At 38.7% G+C, this 22,440-nt stretch overlaps 1 protein-coding gene across 1 annotated transcript in view; it reads right to left on the reverse strand.

The window, feature by feature from the left end:
- PPFIBP2 (PPFIA binding protein 2) overlaps window positions 1-20,592 on the reverse strand; it is a 125,606-nt gene extending 105,014 nt beyond the window's left edge. The window contains exon 1 of the mRNA XM_070934362.1: window positions 20,509-20,592. The gene's annotated coding sequence lies outside the window, so the exon portion shown is untranslated. The remainder of the gene's footprint in view (window positions 1-20,508) is intronic.
- Window positions 20,593-22,440: the final 1,848 nt, after the last annotated feature.

Below are 22,440 nucleotides of genomic sequence, written 5' to 3' on the forward strand. Positions count from 1 at the left end.
TATTGAGATACTGCTGTATATTATACATTGTATTCTTATAATATACCATTATTATTCACATACCTATATTATATATATAGTTGAGACTGCCCATGTCTATTTATATTTGCAATTATACCTGCTTCTTGCGGTGGGAAGGGCAGCAAAGAGGATAAAAACCAACTGGCTATCTTGTGGAGCATTATCCAATCGGCCAATCAATCAATCAATCAATCAAGAATAGAGCTGAAAGGGACCTTGGAGGTCTTCTAGTACAACCTCCTGCTGAAGCAGGAGTCCCTATATACCATTTCAGACAAGTGACTGTCCAGTCTCTTCTTAAAAATCTCCAGTGATGAAGCACCTACAACTTCTAAAGGCAAGCTGTTCAATGGTAAATTGTCCTCACTGTTAGGAAGTTTCTCCTTAATTACAGGTTGCTTCTCTCCTTGATTAGTTTCCATCCATTGTTTCTTATCCTGCCTTCTGGTGCTTTGGAAAATAAGTTGACCCCCTCTTCTTTGTGGCAGCCCCTCAAATACTGAAATACTAATATCATGTCACCCCACTTGGGAGATCAGATTGTTTCCAACCTTACTAGCCTTTTGTAAGGCATAAATATATCACTGTGCCACTGAGCTGGGGGACCCGAATGTGTAATAGAGCCTATACAGAGGTTATGTTGAATGTAGATTGTTGCAGACTTTGTTATTCAGTTCTTATATGGTTTTATATGCTTGAAGATTCTATGTTGCTCTTTTTGTAGTTATTTAAAATTTTGTAAGGCACCAGAGTCATACAACTGAGATAGGTGGTTATATAAATTGAAGAAATAAACAATACCACTCTTTGATCCTGTGGATTGGCGAATTCTCCGAGTCATTCTCTACCAGCAGGAGATTAGGAGACTTTTGCCCTTTTCCCTTCACACCTTGAAAATCTGTTTAGATAGAATATGGGATCTTCCAAAGGAAAGTTGCAAGCAAGAATTAGCAAAATGTGCCTTCTCTCTTTTTCTGTCAGCAAGGGCCATGATGAGAATAAAAATATTCCATGGAAAAAAGGAACCCTTTCTGTTTAAAGGAAGTTAAGATAGGATCAAAACCTGCTATATAGGCAATTACAAAATATTAAAACTTGTTAGATTAAAAACTCTGGTAAACAAACCACAAAAGTACACAAAGAACCATGACTGCCTGACAATCTTTCAAGGCAGAGGAAAGAAGAGAAAAGCTAGCAAAGGTTTTCTTTAGAAGAGTTTCAATGCTCCAATTCCCTCATCAGGAGAGCTCTGTCCTATTCATTCAGAAGGTAATAATGTCTTTCTCTACTACAAGTAATCCTTGATTTATGACATTCATTCAGTGTGATCACCATTTGTAATCTTCCCTGCTGGCTTCCCCAGAAAGTCAATGGGTACATGGGCATGGACGGTCACAAGTTGCTAGCTAGGGTCAGTCTCCCATATCTGTGCATTGTCTTTCAGCCCCTCTGCACTTGTGCCAGCCAGTCACATATCCCTGTGCAACTTCCCTGAGCTTCACCATGCCTTTTCTATACTTCCCCAGGCCTCATCACACACCCCTCACATCCCTGTGTACCTTCCTAATCCTCCTTGTACCTCCCTTGTAACTTGGGCACTCTCCCTGATCCTTGCCATGCCTCCCTTGCACACTTTTACATCCCCTGGCATTATTCCCAAGGTTTCAAATTATTATTCCCCTTGAAATCCAGCACATCCCATACACCCTCCCCAACCATCCTCATGCCTCCCTCTAGTTTAACATTTTTATTGAGTTATAAGATAAATAAGATATAAAATACGAAAGTAAATAGGAAAACAGTGAGGAGGAAGGGGGGAGAGGAAGGATTGGGGAAAAGTGAGGAAGGATTAGGAAAAAGAAGAAGAAGCATTGACTTCCGACTCCCTGTTACATTCAAATAAGGCATCACAAATTTTTGTTTTCTTTCATAATAATATAAACTAGCCATTTCTATAAGGATCTATCAGTCTAATCAGTAAAACCCAAAATCAAAGTTTCATTCTTTTCCACTTCAAGCACAAAGTTCAGAAGCAGTCTCCACGTGGAAACAAAAGTACTTATATTCTTTTCTTTAATCAAAATAGTCAATTTTCATGCCTCTCTCGACCATTTCCACACCCAGCAGCAGCCACTTAGCTGCCTGCTAACCTACTTGCAAGCCTGCAACATCCTGTCGGCTTCCCCACTGACGTGGTGGTGGGAAGCCGGCAGGAGGCAGCCTCATCTACCGACCCTGGAATTTGGTTAATGATGACAACCAGGATTACAGGGTTGCCATTGCTAAGCGATGTGGTAGCACTTTATTACCCCATCGCTTAGCAACAGAAATTCTCATCCCAATTGTCATTGTAAATTGAGGACTGCCTATAGCTGGTGGGAGAATGTGGAAGACAGCCGGTGTCTTCCAATAACTTGGATTCAAAACAAACAGGCAGTTTTTTTCAAACAAGCTCAAAAGCACACCAGCAGCAAAAAAATAAATTATTCCTATAACAAGCTCGATGTGATAACAAACATGTCTCAATTTTTCATTCCTTAGCAAATAATAAGGAAATACAATCTATTTATATAGGCAGACATGGGCAGTAAGCATGTTAATTTAATGCAGATATGGTTCCACCGTAGGAAAGCTGATTTTGCAAAGGGCTTTCCTGCTGCACCTTGTTAACAACTGTTTTCTCTATTAGAGACTATGTGGCAGCTTCGTATTACCTAGAGAAATAACACATATGCTGAAAAATTCAAGGAAGTGGTATTATAAAACTGTAGCAACAGTTAACTAAATGGGTCAGAAAAACAGTTAAGTACCCTAATGAGTGCCAAAATAGTATATAAAACATTTCCAAATTTAGAGTTCTAACTGAAAAACCAGGCAATCAAAATTATTCAACTGTATTTAGTCCTATACACCTCATCATACAATAGTAAGGGAGAGTAAGTTGAAATATCTTCCAGTGTCTGGGCATCAGCTGTCTAGAAATATTCAATCCAAAGAAAATGTGGTTTGTGTTTGCCATTGTGCAGCTGAGTTAAAGAAGTGAGCCTCCAGCTCTGAACTTTTTTCCCTTATAGTCTCATTTGTGACATCATACCATTGTTACTCTTTGAGAAAGAGAAAGGGACTTTGTAGAAATGAGCTCCTGTGTGGCTTTTACAAACATTTAATTTGCTGTGGCTTTAAGCAAATTCCTTTGGCTATGGAGTACACATATTTCTTAACACTTCCAGAAGTGTTTTCAGTGGGCTTGTAGGAAAAAGGCATATGTGCAATAGAAAAACTGTTTATAGATTTCTTATTATTGATGAAGTACTATCTGCTTCCTATTATTGATGAAGTAACTACATCACTGATTGCGACCGCATCAAGCTATGCAATATTATTGATCTATGATAATGCTAACAAATCCACATGAATTAAAAGCCAGAATATCTCAAGTAGGGTCATTGCTTTTATTGTTCTTCATGACAGAGATTTCCTAAGAAATTATTTATATATTGGAGATTATATCACTTGTTGGGTGACTCCTACACTGCTGCAGGATCATTTTAGAAGGAAGCTTTGCAACCCTTCACTCAGTCATTATAGCAATTACCTATAATCCATCAATCTACAAACAAAATCCTATTTGTTGTATCTTCTGCTTTTTGAAATCTAGACAATAAAGTTTGTACAAACAGCAGTGTTTCCAAAGCCAGCAAAGGAACTGTGATACATTTCTTCATAATAAAAAGTATATGAGTCTCGAGGGTAATATAACTAAAACCTATGAAAACTCTTAAAAAGAAAGAAGAATAATTTTCATTTTGTTTGGACCAACTGGATCATATTACTGGCTCAGCATCTTTTTCTAGTCATACCTGTTGTCACAGCTTCAGGCAAATCGGTTTTCCCAGACACTCCCTTCTAGTTCCTTAGCTGGAGCAGATATTTTGAAACCAGCATTGCATTCCTGACTCTTTTCTATGCAGCTCAAGCTTAGTAAATATCACGTCTATTACTGGAAATATACAACATTTAGTTTCTTGAAAACATCTTTTGTAGATGCATGCATTCACGGAGGTTTAGTAAATCAAATCTCATTTGAGCTTGAAAAAACTTTATAATGCATGCCTTTCTATTGACATGGGTCAGATCCTTGAAAAAAGAAGCACAATTTCAAAGAACTTTGATTTTTCCTTGGTCATATAACAGCTGTCCATTTAGATTATCATGGAAAACAATACTGAGGATTGTACAGTTGCTTTCAGATTGCAAAATCCATGCAACAACTCCAAACAGGCTGCATAAAATAGTTGAATTATGATCTTCATTTTACAGGCTATGGAGTTGACGACTGTCAGGGAAGGGTAGCTTGTCTAAGATTACCTAATGAACTCATGGCAGAGCTGAGAACTGACAGGAAACTCATAGTTTAAAAGCCTTGTCCTTATCAAAAAAATGTCTTCATTCACATACAAGTTTCCCTCTGCAATAAAATAAATAACTTGGAAAAGGATTTTAAAATATAAATGAAAGGCAAATAGCCAAAGAAGCAAGGAAGAGGCAATCTCCAAGAAGATGAACTGAAGGAATAAAAGTTCAAGAAACAAAAACCCATCATTTCTGTTCATGAACAGTGAACAGAAAAGTCAAACCGTAAAGCCACTTACCTTTGCTGGTCCTCAAGGAAACAAAAGTTCAGTTTCACTGTTCCCTCTGAGAAGTCTCATTGCCAATAATCACTGCCTTAGTGCAAAGACAGCTTTCATTCACAACCAACACCCTAATATCACATGCCCAGCCCATAATTAAAATGCTCAAAACAATTCAAAGCCCAGCCCACAAAAAAACTGTGATAGATATTATGCTATTACTCAACAGCTTCCAGCAAATGCACCTGTCAAAATGGGAAGCAAACAGTTCTTAGGGCTCCATTCTTCCAGCAGGTGAATACAGATTCCAGTACCAAGTGAAAGGAAGACATTGATATTTAGTTTTTTAAAGGCAGGCAGCCTTTCTGGCAAATATTGCCATTTCCCCTAGATCATCTTCCTTTGGAAAACACTTACACATACCTACATGTTTATTTCCTACTTGAGATGGTTCTCATCTTCTCTGATTAATTGATTCATTTATTTGCTGCAATTTATATCCTGCTCTAATCCAACAGGATTTATGAATGCACAGTAAGTTATATGGAAATATATTACCTATGTCAAGACCGATATTTTTAAAGATGCATATATAATCAACTGACAGAAGAGGTCTTGATGTTTTGATGATCCTAGCAAATTTATATGCTCTCGCTGCACCATCACATTGCATGTTTACAACAAGATCAGAGAACTTGGGAGTTCCGCAACTAATTGCTATAACACTTGTAAAAGTTGTTAGTAAAACTAGCATCCGGTTGTCGAAGCATCACAAGTGAAGAATCTGTCCTGATGTAACATTCTTGGGGGCTCTCAAGAATTGCATTGCCCCTCTTGTTTTTCCCCCCAGGCAATACCAAATTAATACAGGTATTTAACTTATAACTATTTGTTTAATGACCATTTGAATTTATAATGGTGCTGGAAAAAGTAACCTACAACTGGTCCTTGCATTTATGACCACTGCAGCATCCCCCCAGTAACAAGATAAAAATTTGGCTGCTTGGCAACCGGCATGTGTTTATGATGGTTGTAGCATGATGGGCATCATGTGATTGCCATTTGCAACTTTCCCAGATGGTTTCTGACAAGAAGAGTCAATGGATGGAGCCACAATCGCTTCATGACACTGTGATTCCCTTAAAAATTGCTGTGATTCACTTAACAACCATGGCAAAAATGTAAAATCGGACATGAGTCACTTAACAACTGCCTTGTTTATCAATGGAAATTCTGGTGCCATTTCTGGTCATTAGTTGAGGACTACCAAAATTAACGGATCTATCACGGGGGGAAAAAGCTTAAAGAGAAACTTCTTGCAATATTTTTATTGAGTTCAGTATGTCACAGTAGGCAGCCTTACTCAATACCATAGTCTTAAACATTAGAGATAGGCAAGATATTATGTGAGAAAGATTGTACAGAGAAAATATGGCTTAAAGCTTGTTACTACTAATCTTACTATTAAAATAGCGGGGCAAAAATATTACAGGTCCTTGGTCCAAAGCAAGCTCTCCTAATAAAGAGCTATCTGATCTTGCCCACAAAAGCCTGTCCAGATTTTTGCACCCCAAATCTAGTATCAATACCCAAAAGTTTCAGTTGAAGAACTTTTCAGAAAAAGAAGTTTCTGAAGGGAGAAGTTTGGGAGAAGTGGGTGGAGAGATGTTCAGAAAGCTTGCAGGGAAAGGAACAGGTGAAGCAAGAATTATGCAGGTGATATCCCCACCTTTTCCAAACTTGCATTTTCCTAAGACTTGTTTTTTTTTAATTCAATGCAGCTAAAAGGAAGAACTGCTGCTGGTAGCCATCCTTACATCTTACAAAGAACACAACTGTAAATGCCTTCTCTCACTATTTCACAATAATGCCTGTAGCACTAAGACTGAGCTTAAAAGGGTTACACCAACAAGCAGGAGCTTACTGGAAAAGGAGTTCTACAAGGCTTCCCTTCCAATGCTTCAGAGTTAAGATTCTTAGCCTGGCTTCTTCTATGGTTCAAGGACAGATACAAAAGAAAGGCAGGAAGATTGCACAAAAAAAAAGTGTCTGAATGATGTGGCGAAGGCAATGTAAATAGTCTGCCAGATCAGATGACATGATACAAGAAATACTGGAATACTTTTGTTTATATATAGCACAATTTATCAGCAGCATGCTTTAGATGCCTAGCTTCTTTGCCACTCCAAGCTATTCAAAGAATTATCTGTACTAGCATAGTTAGTTTTCAGACTTGAATGTACACTAATTGGCATACATTAAAATGAAATTTTGTTGCATACAGCTCTCAAAGGGTTACCACCTCCAATATACACTCCATAACCATGACAAAATAAATAAATACAAAATTATGCATATACCCCACATATATTATATGACACAGAGAAACAACACAGTCTAGTTTGGATGTATACCTGTAAAGGTAAAGGTTCTCCTCGCACATATGTCCTAGGGGTGCTCATCGCCATTTCAAAGCCGAAGAGCCAGGGCTGTCCGAAGACGTCTCCGTGGTCATGTGGCCGGCATGACTAAACGCCAAAGGTGCACGGAACGCTGTTACCTTCCCACCAAGGTGGTCCCTATTTTTCTATTTGCATTTTTTACGTGCTTTTGAACTGCTAGGTTGGCAGAAGCTGGAACAAGTAACGGGAGCTCACCCTGTTACATGGCACTAGGGATTCGAACCAGAGAACTGCCAATCTTTTGATCGACAAGCCCAGCGTCTTAGCCACTGAGCCACCACGTCCCTTGTATACATGTACATGGCAAGAAAAGCGAATCTTGCAAGTTTGCCAGACGGATGGCATAAGGAATAAAGCTGTTACAGAATCAGGTAGTTCTGCTAGAAATACTTTGAAATCTCCTCCCAGAGGGGAGCAAAAGAAACAGACCATAAAGTGGGTGTGTGGGGGCTCTAACAATACTTTTGAGTTCTAAGCACATAGCACTTATAAGCAGTATCCTGAATAACAGGAAGCGATCTTTCTATAATCTTCTCAACTGTCCTTACCACTCTCTGAATGAACTTTCTATCTGAGGCACTGCTGCCACCAAACTAAACAGTGATGCAGTTTGTTAAAATGCTCTCAATTGTGCCCCTATAAAAAGTGACCAGGACAGAAGGAGAAAGATGTGTTCTCCTCATCTGATGCAACATACAAATTTAAGGTTTGGTGGTGCATTTCAAGATTTTGAGCTCACATTTCATCCTTTAAACTTCAGGACCATGTTCCAAAATTTAGCAGAAAAACTATACACAGAATGGTTTAAAATATTCTAAATCTCATAAAATCAATATAAAAATGGACAAAGGAGATTTTTACCTAGTTTTAAAATAAGCAATTGATAATATAGGCCATCTATGAATTTTCTTTGAAGAAAATTCTTTACAGCTAGAATGTTACTATATCTTAGATATGAAGAAAGCAGGACATTGAGGTCTTTGTTGAAGGACAATATAGGACACTAGTCTTCCAGGCACCCCTAAACTATGAATGGTTTAAAGAAAAAAAAACCCCAATCTTTGTTAATACAATTTTTTCTGAAGTAATTAAAGAGCAAGGAATATTTTGTGTTTGCAGAACAATTCATGTGAAATGACAAGGGTCACTGGGAATAAACCTTTGCTTTGATTGTGTGATGTTCAAAGATTATTCTGTGATCAATGATCACAATCACAAACACAGTGAAACTACTTTCAGAAGCAACGTAGATTTGACATGAACAGTGAAACTGTTTACATTATATATATGAAGTTCTCTAAAACTGTCACCAAGTTTGTCTTAAATAAAGACAAAGCTTCGTTATGGAAGGATTTGCACAGTTAAATGAGGTAGAAACATCCATAGAGAATTCTAATGTCACCTTAAACTGAATTAGGTCTTTATTCCATTAACTTTAGTACTGTTTACAGTGATTAGCAAAACGTCTGCAGAATTAGGAAAACCCAGCTTTTCCGGTTCTTTTTGGAGTTTCCAGAAATTGAACCCAGGGTCTTGGGGTTTACCTGTATGTAATGGAACTTTCCATTATATGAGGACCTTTCAAAGAAACAAAAGTATAAATTATTTCAAAGTTTCAGGAATTGTGCCTGTAATCAGTGGTGGGATTCAAATTTTTTTACTACCGGTTCTGTGGGTGTGGCTTGATGAGTGTGGAAAGGCTTGGTGGGCGTGGCTTGGTGGGCGTGGCAGGGGAAGGTTACTGCAAAATCCCCATTTCCTCCCGATCAGCTGGGACTCGGGAGGCAGGGATTAGATTGGGGCGGGGCCAGTCAGAGGTGGTATTTACCAGTTCTCCAAACTGCTATCAGTTCTCCAGAACTGGTCAGAATCTGCTGAATACCACCTCTGGCCTGTATGTAAACATCCATACAAGGGTAACTATAACCAAATAACCAGATTAAATTTTGTTGATTTGTTTTTTTAAATGGGGCCAGATAGCTTTTTTCTACCACTTTGATTTATTTTTCATTTAGCGCTGTTCACATTGATGTATAAAATCTTTTGTGGTTATACAAGCCTACCACAATATAAAGCACTCAAACATGATTCTGGAAAAGGAGCTATGACTATCATGGCATCACTATGGAAAGGAAGTATGGAAAACCAGAGAAAGAGTGATTCCCAACCTCACAGGGACCCCTTTTCTTTCCTAAAGTGGCAGGGGAGGGAATGAACTAAAAAGTTTCCCAACATAGAGGACAAGAGACAGGCTCCCTTTTGCCCTCCAGAACACTGGTCAAGGAGGAGGAAAAAGAGAATTAAGATACACAGGGATAGGCTACCCATAGACAATTAACTTTTTGTCCACTCCCAGCCTTTTTGACTGTAGGAGCTTCCTCTTCCAACCATTCTTTAGGGATTTTCAAAACTGCATAGATTGATAAATAGTTTATCATCAGGTTGCAGTTGGGATATTCAATAGGATCACAGCATTTATTAAAAGGCTGGAAAAACCTGCTTCTCTAGAACAGGGATCCAGCTTCTGGGGACAACCATAGGAACTGTTAAAATGGAGGGAGCCCTGGTGGTGCAGTTAGAATGCAGTATTGCAGGCTAACTCTGCCCACAGTCAGGAGTTCGATTTTGAACGGCTCAAGGTTGACTCAGCCGTCTATCCTTCTGAGGTCAGTAAAATGAGGATCCTGATTGTTTGGGACAATGTGCTGACATTTGTAAACCCCTCAGAGAGGGCTATAAAGCACTATGAACTGGTATATAAGTCTAAGTGCTATTGATTACTTAACTTGACCTCCTTGTGCTTAGCACTTGGATGGCTAAACTTAAGCAATTATGTTACTGCCAGCAGGGTGCCTGGTGTTGCATAGCATTCAGATTTGGACCTTATCCTATCTCAAGCATGTTTATTCATGACAAATAAAATATTTTCTTTCTAAAGGAAAGTGTTAAGTCTTGCCCCATATAATACTCCGTTTTCAAATCAATCCATCTCGCCCCCAAATACTCCAAAACTATTTGTCAGCGTTCCAGAAAAAAAACCCAACTCCAAGTAAAAACTCTGAAGCAAGCATTTTTCAAAGTTCTATTTACTAGAATAGGTAAACTGGCACATCTGGGAAAACCCGAATCTGAGAGGTCCGGGTTTTGTTTTCCCTCAGTAAATCAAAACCCCCAAAACCATCCCCTCATTCCTCAGTTGATCACATGCTCCAATCACCATCCGTTGCATCTCGAGATAGCACTCTAACCACTCCTTCTCCAGATGGAGGATCGGCCTGACCTTGACCGACAGGAAGAATGCTATTATATCTAAAGACAACCTCTCTACTAAATCCCCCCTCCTACTTTCCCACACATGAGAAGGTGGCAGCATGGAAGCTTCCGGCCTAATATGGCTTCCAAAGCTAACACTGTTATCAATAAGCATTTAGTCACTTTGCCTTGATTGCCCTAGTAGGAGGAGAATGAGAAGGTTCTTATGCTGAGATTAAGTTTTTAAAATCTAGTCACAAACTCTTAAATAATGTAACTTAAGTCGTATTTTCAGATATGTCAGATTTTTAAAAAGTGAAATTAGCATGAGATCAATGCAAAAGTTTCACTGTTCCCCTGAACTAGTTAAAACTGTGTAAGAGACAGCAAAATTCTGTGCCTTGAATTGCAAGTAGTGTCCAAAAGGGCAGGATAAGAAACAATGGATGGAAACTAATCAAGAAGAGAAGCAACCTAGAACCAAAGAGAAATTTCCTAACAGTGAGGACAATTAACCAGTGGAACAGCTTGCCTTCAGAAGTTGTGGATGCTCCATCACTGGAGGTTTTTAAGAAGAATCTAGACAGTCATTTGTCTGAAATGGAATAGGATCACCTGAGCAGGGGGTTGGACTAGAAGACCTTCAAGGTCCCTTCCAACTCTGTTTGTCTGTTAACTTTCGGATGCTAATTAAGGAAAGGATACAATGTATTCTGTTTTTAATGTGAACATATTCAAAGATTTATCTTCATTTTTCAGAAGCACGCTAAATATCATAAAAACCCTCACAAACTATATATTTAATTTTTAAAAACCTTTTCAAATCCTTGAAAATTAGGAATGGGAAAGAACTAGCAAAACTTAAAGATAGCCTACAAAATAGAAGATATAAAATCTCAAATATACATAAACAAATTATGCTAGGCATATGATGAACAAACATTTAAACTACAGTCATTGAAATGATATAAATACAGATCGTCATTTCATTTTAAAAGCATCTACCTGCTCAGGAATTTATTTGACAAGCAGAGCAGTATATTTTAGTCACAACTAAATACTTAATCATACTGTTTCATGCGTTCATGAAATTTTATCATTTCTGGCAATTTGGCCAGAAATAATAAACTATATAATACTGGTAAGTGTAATTCATATATACACTGCTCAAAAAAATAAAGGGAACACAAGCAGAAGACATCCGAGATCTGAATGAATGAAATAGCCTTATTAAATACTTTGTTCGTTACATACAGTAGTTTTGTATTCCCTTTAGTTGTTTGACTAGTGTATAAACTACTGTATGTAAAGAACAAAGTATTTAATAAGGCTATTTCATTCATTCAGATCTCGGATATCTTCTGCTTGTGTTCCCTTTATTTTTTTGAGCAGTATATTTTATAACACATTTTCTGTTTAGGAAACAGTGCTGTAAATAACTCAAAAGCTTCTCTCTGAGCTGGAATGTTGCAGATCTATCAGGATTGCCATTTCCAGATTTCCTTATCAATATCTCTAGAGCAGGGGCCCACAGGCCAGATAGCGCCTTCATAGGCCACACCCATCCTAGCTCCCAGGGATGGGAAAAACAATCCCAATACGTCACGATACGGCCCGCAATGCGCTCAAGTTTGACATCCCTGCTCTAGAGAATAGGCTAGAACAGTAATTCTCCACTTATGGTCTGCAGATCTCTGAGTGACCACAATTGTCATCGCAGGAAGGCCATGAAAGCTTGAGAAGTATGATTTAAATCTTGAGTTAACTCTTGGGGATCCGTGGCCACAAAAAGTATTTAAAGGAGTCCATGGTGAAGAAAAGGTTGAGAACCACTGGGGCTAGAGGATTCAACACTTTCACATTGTGCCACTGAGCCAGATTTAAAAAGTTATAATTATATTACTTACATTTAATTTCTGTCTAATTACATGGGCCAGTGTGGTGTCTGCGGTTAAGGTGTTACTCAGATTCAAATATACCTCAGCCATAGAAATTCACCACATTGCACAGGAAATCTACAGATGACCATGCATGCTTACCTGCACCCAGGTTCCATCCAGAACTCACCATCAAATCTATTGTCTGTAGCAAGGGTTTCCAAACTTGGCAACTTTAAGACTTATGGACTTCAGCTTCCAGAATTACTTAGCCAGCATGTCAGTCCATAAGTCTTAAAGATGCTGAGTTTGGAGCCCCCTGGTCTAAAGGCAGGCTCTATGTTCAATTGGTAGAATTAAACCAGGCATTCAAGAAATTGAACTATCCTACCCAACATTAAGCCAATCAATAGGGCCAGATTGATTCCAAGGAGGAGGTACCAAAAGACAGACCACTGGAACAAAACAAACAGAACACTGCTGAGTGTCATCTATAGTCCATAGCTCAAAGCCCTCAAGCACATTATTAATAAGATGCAGTCCATGCTGGATTGTGGCACTGCATTTTCTCAGGCACTGGTTGGAAGGCTCATACTTGCATATAGACAATCACTCAGGCTGAAGCAGATTCTCACAAACAACAAGCAACAACAGGACAATGAGACTAACACGAGCAATAATAATATATTGAATAATATATAACATGAAAAGAGTCTTCACATCACGCTTAACTTTACATCCCTCTATCACTGTAATCCTTCCTTTACTGATTTTTCTTCCAGTGCTAGAAGACCTCGCAAATGTATGATTTTTCACAAAAAGAGGATTTGTTCCAGCTTCTTGGTCATTTGTTCCAACTCTTGAACATTTTTAAAGCTTGTCCCTCTTTTTCTCCCTTTGACATTTAGTCAATTTGCATTCCTTATTTTTATCTGAATCTGGCTGTGAAAGGATATTATCAGATGGTGTATTCCATTACATCATAGGCAAGGAACATAAATTGTCCATTGGCAGGACCGTTCTCTATCTATCCTGTTTATTTTGCAAGGAAAGCACACAATCAAAGCAGTTATATTTCGTTTGGCACATGACATTTATTAGTTTGAGTTATATCTTGCCTTTTGTTCAGGATCTCAGGTCTAATATGTAGTGCTGCCTGCTCTCAATACCATCTCTGTGGGATGCTGGGGCAGAGAAAGAATGACTGGCCTTGTGGCTTAGGGAGGACTTGAACCTGGCTCTTCTCCGTGCTGGTCCAACACCTACATCGCTACATCATACTACAGGTAGTCCTCAACTTATGAAACAGATGCCCAAACATCTGAATTTTAATCACATGATCATGGGGATGCTACAAAGGTTGTAAGTGTGAAAAATGGTCACGTCACTTTTTTCAGTGTGTTGTAACTTTGAACAGTCACTAAATGAACTGTTGTAAGTTGAGGATTACCTGTACTTTATTACATTCAAACACTAGTTATAATATTACAAGGTTTATAATTTTATCATTTTAACATTGCTTAAATGCTAATGTATATTTAAAGTTGTCCACCACCTGGATGTATGTGTGTAACAGTCTTTTTACAAATATGTCAAATAATAATGAATAAAGTCAAAACATTGACTAGCTGGATGAAACTAGTTATTTGATGAAGAATAGGAATAGCTGATTTTCAATTCAGTTTTTCTGCATAAACTGAAATCTTATTACTTGTAACTTCAAGGATCCTTATAATAGTAAACCTTATATTTGGGGTGTTATCCCCAAATACTCCAATTTTAGTTCATGCCCTCTGCAGGATGCAGCTTTTTGTGCCACCAAGATAGCAAATATGAACAGCTGTCATTGTTCCAAGAAATTTTACACCATGAAACAAAGAACTCATTTTTCACTGAACTCCAGATGTAGTATTTGCCTCTCTTCCTGACCACTGTCTTAGAATAATGCACTGGCAGTCTCTTTGGAAATATAATAATTAAATTCTAATCCACAATATCAATTAGCAGGATACTGAAGAGCTTGTCTGGAGAACAGCAGATTGATGTTTCAATTACCCAACTTCTCATTCAGTTTTGTTATAAAAAGGACAGATATGCAACCAGAGGCAATGTTCACAAATCATTCATGTTTTGCTTCATTCCAAAGTTTGATTGACACTTTAGTTCCCTTGGACTCAAACTTGCATTTTGAACTGTTTGAAACGTCTGAATGGCCAGCACTGTGGAAAAGACACACATCTTTTGGAATTGTCCTCTTACTGAGTCTTCCCCTTAAAGATCAGGAAGTTTGACCCATAACCTGCATCTGACCTGAAAATTTGTGCCAAAACCCTTCTGAACTACCACTCAAGGTGGGGGGTGGGGGGAATGACAATCTTCAGAGGTATTTTTTTTTCTTTTTTCAGAAGTAAAGTTCAAAACAAGTGTGTTAAGATTTAAAGGATAGTAACAATAACAGGATTTAGATACCTGGTCAAATTGGCTTCTTGTATTTTTAGACTCAAGTACAGAAAAACAAACATTAGTAAAAAAAAATGTTACTATATAAAATCTTACCAATTCTATTCAATACTCTGCTTATGAATAATAAATTCATTCTAGACATTGATATAGCCCCCCAAAATCCCAAGAAAGAATAAGAGAGAGAATTATCTTTGGAAAAAACACAGATTTATAACGGTACATATAAGTCTCATTTGAAAAAATGGGGAAATAAACAAAGTGCCTAATAAAAACTTTGCATATTAGGAGGAAAAATTGAATGGTTATCTGGTAGACCCTGTTTGTATAAGTAGGAAGTAATTTCATTAACACAACATAAGGAGTCAGATGATAGATTCTATATTCATGACATGATACAACCACCAATTAGTTATCTGACCTAAAGCCAATAAAAGCCAATAACGTTAAGTAACTTCTAATAAGTTCTAACTTCGAATAAGCAACTAGTTTATTATAAAAGCTGCATGTTTCTTTATGGAAATATGCATATGGCCAGAGTTCAGTGATCATATCTAGATATAACACCGCTGGTTACATCTGAACAATTCAGAATAAGTGAAGAAACAGAAAAGGCCACTCCTTTCATTATTCTATTGGACTTTATTATAGTTTGCTAAAATCACCAAATAACCCTTCTATATACCTGTAGAATATCATAATAGCTCTATTAGAATCATTACTATTGCTAGAAAACCACAATTTTATTTGAAAACAAATCTCAAACATTGAGAAGTCTAGATTCAAGTAAACATGGATTGAGTAAGAGAATAATTAAAATAGAAAACACATGTTAGAAATACATCAGCTTTATGAACTTTGAAGAATGCTTCCCAAAAATGAGATTCTCAAATATTTTTTTATCCTGCAGAAGCCAGACTTCCCTGTCAAGTTTAATTCATGCCTCTAGCATTTGCCTGAAAAGCTAGTCACACTTTAGGCATAATTATCAGAGTCAGTTTTAAATATGTTATGTGGAACAGAAAAGTTGTTTGTTAGGTCCAATATTATGTAGGGCACTTAAACTCTTTAAAAAATTGCAAAAAAATAACTAGTCCACAAAGATTAAAAAAAAAAATTCCCCCCCCCTTCCATCTGGATTCTTAGAGATAGCCTGGAAAAGACCCTACAGTTTTTTTGGTGAGGTTTTTCAGAAGTGATTTTCCATTGCCTGCTTCCTAGGGCTAAGAAAATGGGACTGGCTCATGGTCACCCAGCTGGCTTTGTGCCCAAGGAGAGACTAGAACTCAGTTTCCTGGTTTCTAACTTGATACCTTAACCACTACACCAAACTGGGTCTCAAATATATTCCATTTATTCTTGAGAACCATGTCATCTTTAGTCTGGTGACCGCTCCACTAAATTCAGGCAGAATTATTTGTAATGAAAACATCCACAAATTTGGGTATTTGTTCAATTTATAGATAGCTCAAGAACATTCAAGAGAAGCAAGATCTAGTTGAATTAAAACTGTTTCATAACTTTGCTTTATGAGTCCCAAGCAAAGGAGAAATTGCTGAATTCTGGGTCTGGAAGTGAACTTGGACATCTTCTAATCTAGCCCTCTACCCAGTGCAGGAATCCTCCTAAAATCCTGAATGGCAATCCAATCTTTTCTTGAAAACTTCCAGTGATGGAATATCCACTGGAGGCAGGTTACTCCACTTCTTAATTGATCTCACAGTCAGGAAATTCCTCATTTTAAATTTGGATATCTCTCATTGTAAAAGCTTGCATCTACAGGTTCTTGTCCTATCCTCAGGTGCTCTGGATAATAAATCCACATCCTTTTCCCTTTGGCATCATTTCTTGTATTGGAAGACTGCTATCTTATCTCCCCTTAGCTTTCTTTTCTTCAGGCTAAACATATCAAGTCCCTTTCAATATCCTAGGATATTAATCAAAGATTCAAGAACTCGAGTAGATGGCATTCAGCTGATGAATCCATTCCAATCTAGCAGAAGCTAATTCAGTTTACAGCTCCTAAAGTGATAAACTTGTAAGTACTGTTTCTGGTGATGTGGCCGTTCTGAATTATTTAACATAGTCTATAGTTATACATTCTGTAACAGTTTTAATAGACTCACTAATCAGGTTCAGCCATGATTTAACCATATCAAAACTAACTAAACCAACCACCCCTCCAAACAAACATGTTTTACAAATCACAACAGGTGGATTCACATAATACCGTAAACCAAAATGAAATAACCCATTTTAGTGGGTTTGTGATTTTAATGTTTTTAATGCTTTAATGTCTTTATGCTGTAAGCCTCCCAGAGTCATTGGAAATGATGGGAAATTAATTAATAAATAAATGAAGAAATGAATGAATGAATGAATGAATGAATGAATGAATGAATGAATGAATAAATAAATAAGACTCCATAGAAATCCTATTACTAGCATACAATGCAATTTTCCTGTATAAATGCTGAAGAATTGAAACCTTAAGCAACATTTCACTGGGGTTAAGTTGTGGACTGAAGTCTTGACTAATTTTAATAAGCATGAATGCATGAGTTGAATACATAAAATGAATACAATTAAAGGGAACATTAGGACAGGGACAGTAGGCTCGCTGGTGCTCTTATGCACACCCCTTAATTAATTAATTAATGATTATTCCTGAGTTCCAGCTATTTATTTGGAAGAAGATTTCAATCATTTTAGCTGGAGATGAAATTTAAGCTAACATCCAACAGAATTCCAGCTGCAAAATTTAAAAATATTTATCTCAATGAACAGAATGAGGGAACTTATTCTGAAAACAGAAAAAAAAATGCATTAAAACCACAGAATTAGATTGCAACTTATCTACCACCACCAGCAAAACATTTGTGCACATTGAATAAATGTGTATGAGAAAAGAAGCAAAGTCACTTTAGTGATCCATGCATTTAAATGAATCAATACAGTTTAACTGTATAATTGTGTGCATTATTTTGAGAGTTTTGTTTCTTCTACTTCCTTGATCATATTAACTGGTCCAGTCAGGGAAGGCATATAAAAACCAGCAGAGCTTTGATCACACAGTTGGGGCCACCATCTTAATTTTTTTTAACCATACTCTGAAGACACGCCTGGGTTATATATGCATGAATTTATAAGCCCACCAAATTTATTGGTACCATCAACAGAATGAAACAGAAGAGAGGCACAACCATTCCACCTTCTTCTTCTTCCTTATCTGTTCAGTGAAAAAATACAAATATCTTATGTAAAGAACGATCCAGAAAGACTCTGAACATGCCTAGAATGTCCCTCCATTCCCTACTACTATCACCAAACACTTAAAAAAATGTTTGGCTCCAAAGGCAAGGATTTGGCTGTGCTCAATTGCAAGAAAATAAAATAGAACCTACGTTTTGTATCCAAGACATTGCTGCACAGTAAACACTTTTTTTTGGTACATGTAATGGTTGCTCTGTGGTCACACATTAATGAATAAAGTACACTATCAACTGCATTCCTAATGTGATCCACTGCCATACTCCAGTGGCCAGTGTTGTTATTATGAGAAATAAATGGATGATTTTGTAACCTTGTGCGTGCTTTTATCGTTTGCATTTTATACCACAAACTCAGGTCCCATGCAAAATATTGCGTCTGGGGAAAAAAAATAACACGGGCAAAGTTGTTTCAGTTTACTTTTTCAAAAAGAAGGTTGCAGAACTATACTGAACATCTGACCTTTATCCCCAAAAGCTGACAACCGTCATCGAAAGATAGCAAAAGAACACCAGCCAAATGCCAGACGTGAAAAAACATCTTTTTTAAAAAAAACCATGATCATGTTATTTAGGGTTTTTTTGACCAATATACAATTTCTGTCTGAAAATAGCTGTGTCTGTACATATTACAGGTAACCTCAATTTACATTTCATTTACTGACCATTTAAAGTTACAACAGAACTGAAAAAAGTGACTTATGACCATTTTTCACATTTATGATCTTTGCAGCATCCCCATGGCCACGTGATTTACATTCGGATGTTTGACAACTGACTCACATTTATGACGGTTGCAGTGTCCAGAAGGCATGTGATCACCTTTTGCGACCTTCTGACAAGGAAAGTCAATGGGGAAGCCAGATTCACTTAACAACCTGGTTACTAACTTAAGAACTGCAGTGATTCACTTAACAAATGTGGCAAGTAAAGCCGTGAAATGGGGCAAAACTCAGTTAACAAATTTCTCACTTAGCAACATAATTTCTTGGCTCAGTTATGGTCATAAGTCGAGGACTACCTGTAGCTTGCTAACCCCTACTTTACTGAATCATATTTTGAATTAACAAACTGACTGTGTTCGGGCAAGACACTAACCTACAAACTACTCCTTATTTATTTCATTGTTATTATTTATTAAGTTTATTATTTTAATTTTACGTTGAATGAATCCAGGCCATGTGAAAAACCAGAAAGAATTATGGTACTACTATAAAGGTAAAGGTTCCCCTCACATATATGTGCTGGTTGTTCCCGACGCTAGGGGGAGTTGGTGCTCATCTTCATTTCAAAGCCGAAGAGCCAGCACTGTCCGAAAACTTCTCCGTGGTCATGTGGCTGGCATGACTAAACACCAAAGGTGCACGGAACGCTGTTACCTTCCCACCAAAGGTGGTCCCTATTTTTCTAATTGCATTTTTTACGTGGTTTCAAACTGCTAGGCTGGCAGAAACTGGGACCAGTAACGGAAGCTCACTCCATTACGCGGCACTAGGGATTCGAACCGCCGAACTGCCGACCTTTCTGATCGACAAGCTCAGTGTCTTTGCCACTGAGCCACCGCATCCCTTGGTACTGTTATACAGTATACAGGTATACAGGAAGCTTATAGCTCAAGTGTTTTAGGGTTACAACAGCTGCAACAACAACAAAAAACACACAATCAATGAAGTCTTTTTTTAGTGTCATGGGAAGAGGCTGGACAACACAATGGTATTACATCCAATGATCACATCAATAAATAATAAAATTGATGCCTCTCATTTCAGCCACTAAGCTGCGATACCCACCAAGATATGCAGAGAAGGCCAACTACACACACACACATAAATCAACTAAGGATCGGGATACCTGCTTGGCATCAACGGACTCTTATTTCCCAATAAGTATGCCCAGAATTTGCAATCCTATTTCTTCAGCGGAGAAAAATCTCACTAAAAGCAGTGGGATTTCCACTCTACTGTATATACCTTTACCATGCCTTTAAGTCCGGGCAAAAAAAAAAAGTTATTCAAAACGCTCACCAGACAGCAGCCCCCGCCCCCTTCCCATCCTTAACAGGTGAAGGGAGTTTTCACACAGCTTTTGCTTCTAATTTAATACCGTGAACACCACAGCTCCGGAATGCTATTCCGAAATTCCGAAATTTTTCTTCTCCAGTTTGCAAAAGGTAGGCTGGGAAAAATATACCCCTCAAAAAAACAAACAAACGGGGGACGGGACGCTCACATAAAGAGTTACCTTCGGCGGCCCGACCTTTTAATGAGAGAGAGAGAGAGAGAGAGAGAAAAAGCGAGAATGAGAACCGACTTCCATTCACCGAAAACAGCGGAGCGCCAAAGGAACTACTTCGGAACGACGGTGGAGAAAAAGTAGCAAAAAAAAAATAAAAGGACTTGCCGGCCAGCGCACGGGAGCGAAACGCTCGCCTGGGCAAGAGTTGTTCGTGCGCCGGGTCAAGGAAGGGCTGCCCGCGCTTCTTCCAGCCTTTTTTTTTTTTTTTGCAACGGCGACAGGTACGAAGTGGACTCACCTTGCCCTCCTCCGGCGTCTTTTCCAGGCGGAAGAACTTGGCTTTGCCCTGCGCAAAGGTCGGGTGATCGGACGGTCAACTCTTCGCCTCTCCGCGAGCGCCCCTTTCCCACTCCTGCCTATCTCTTAAGCGGAGTTCCCCACGCCGCTTAAGCCGCGGCGGCCATTGGCTCTGGAGACAGGACCGGCAGGCAGCTATTGTTCCCACGTGATTCCAAGCCGAGTCAGGAGGGGAGTGTGAAGCTGGGGGTCGAAACGACGCGGCTTTTAACGCCGGCGCGGGAAAGGATCGGGCTCTTCTTTGGCGCGCGCGCGCTGGACGGCGGATCCGGGATACTTTATTTGCAAAGGAAGGAAAATTATTGATCCTGCAGTACCCGGGGGTGGGGAGGGGGCTGTGGGATGTCCCACAAGTAGTTCGTTTCCCTCCGTCCGTCCCCCTCCCTTCCAGTAAGCGCCCGTCGTTTACGAACCACCTGAAGTTGATGCGAACTTTGATATCGTTTCGGTCATAGGTAATATACACAAAGAAGTTGAGGATTTGACATTAAATGTATAAATAATATGTATATAATGCATATATTACATGAAGTGTTAATCCAATGGATACAAAAACGACACTGGCTGTTTGACTATGTACTAGAGTTATGGAAAAGTTATGGAAAAATAAAAATTATTTCAAATAGAATCTTCATAGACGGGGCGGGGGGGGGGAAGGATCCCTTTTTAGGAGCGTGTCTCTGGTGGAAGAAGCGCCCGCTGGTGGAAAAAAAAAGTCTGCACCTTTTAGAATACTTGGAAATAAAAAGTCTCATTTCCAAGTGTAAGACTCATCTATCTGTGGAGATTCTTAGTCATCCAGGTCAGGGGTCTCCAACCTTGGCAACTTTAAGCCTGGAGGACTTCAACTCCCAGAATTCCCCAGGCAGCCAGGCAAAGCTGCCTGGGGAATTCTGGGAGTTGAAGTCCTCCAGGTTTAAAGTTGCCAAGGTTGGAGATCCCTGATCTAGGTCATGGTTGTCCCAAAGGTGCTTCCCCCCCCCACCCCCCGGCGACAGGATTTTCTGGTTTTTCTTTGAAGACGTTTCGCTTTCTCATCCAAGAAGCTTCTCCGGCTCTGACTGGATAGTGGGGAATGGAAGGATCAATAGAGTATTTTTTTAAAAAGGGTTATATAAGAGGAAAAGGAAGGAAGAATATCGTATTAGACTCTTAGGATAGAACTAGGGCCAGGTTGATGTAGGGCTCAGTCTAGAAACCAGGAGACTTGTTAGTTCTAGTCTTGCTTTTGGCATGAAAGACTACTGGATAACTTCGGGCCAGTCACTCTCTCTCAGCCCATCACAGGGTTGTTGCTGTGGAGAAAATGGGAGTGGGAGGAAGGAATTCAGGTAGTCCTCAACTTAAAGCAGTTCACTTAGTGACCATTTGAAGTTACAATGGCACCGAAAGAAGTGACTTATGACCATTTTTCACACTTATAACCATTGCAACATTCCCCATAGTCACATGATTTATATTTGGATGCTTGACAACCGACTCACATTTATGACGGTTGCAGTGTCCCAGGATCAGGTGATCACCTTTTGCAGCCTTCTGACAAGCAAAGTCAATGGGGAAGCCAGATTCACTTAACAACCGTGATAGCAATTTAATAGCTGCAGTGATTCACTTAACAACTGTGGCAAGAATGGTGGTAAAATGGGGCAAAGCTCGCTTAACAAATTTCTCACTTAACATAAATTTTGGGCTAAATTTTGGGTCCTAAGTTGAGGACTACCTGTATTAGGTATGTTTGCGGCCTTGAATTATTTATAAAAATAATAAAGGCAAGATTTTTTTAAAAATCTAAATAAAAACCTTATTCAGCTTACTTGCTGTTCCCCCATCCCATAATGTCTAGGGATGACAGGCTACAATTCCCATTGGCTCC

The sequence above is a fragment of the Pituophis catenifer genome, unplaced genomic scaffold (assembly GCF_029215685.1).
Source record: "Pituophis catenifer annectens isolate HBS135680 unplaced genomic scaffold, rPitCat1.0.hap2 SCAF_1, whole genome shotgun sequence".
NCBI classification, from domain to species: Eukaryota; Metazoa; Chordata; class Lepidosauria; order Squamata; family Colubridae; genus Pituophis; species Pituophis catenifer.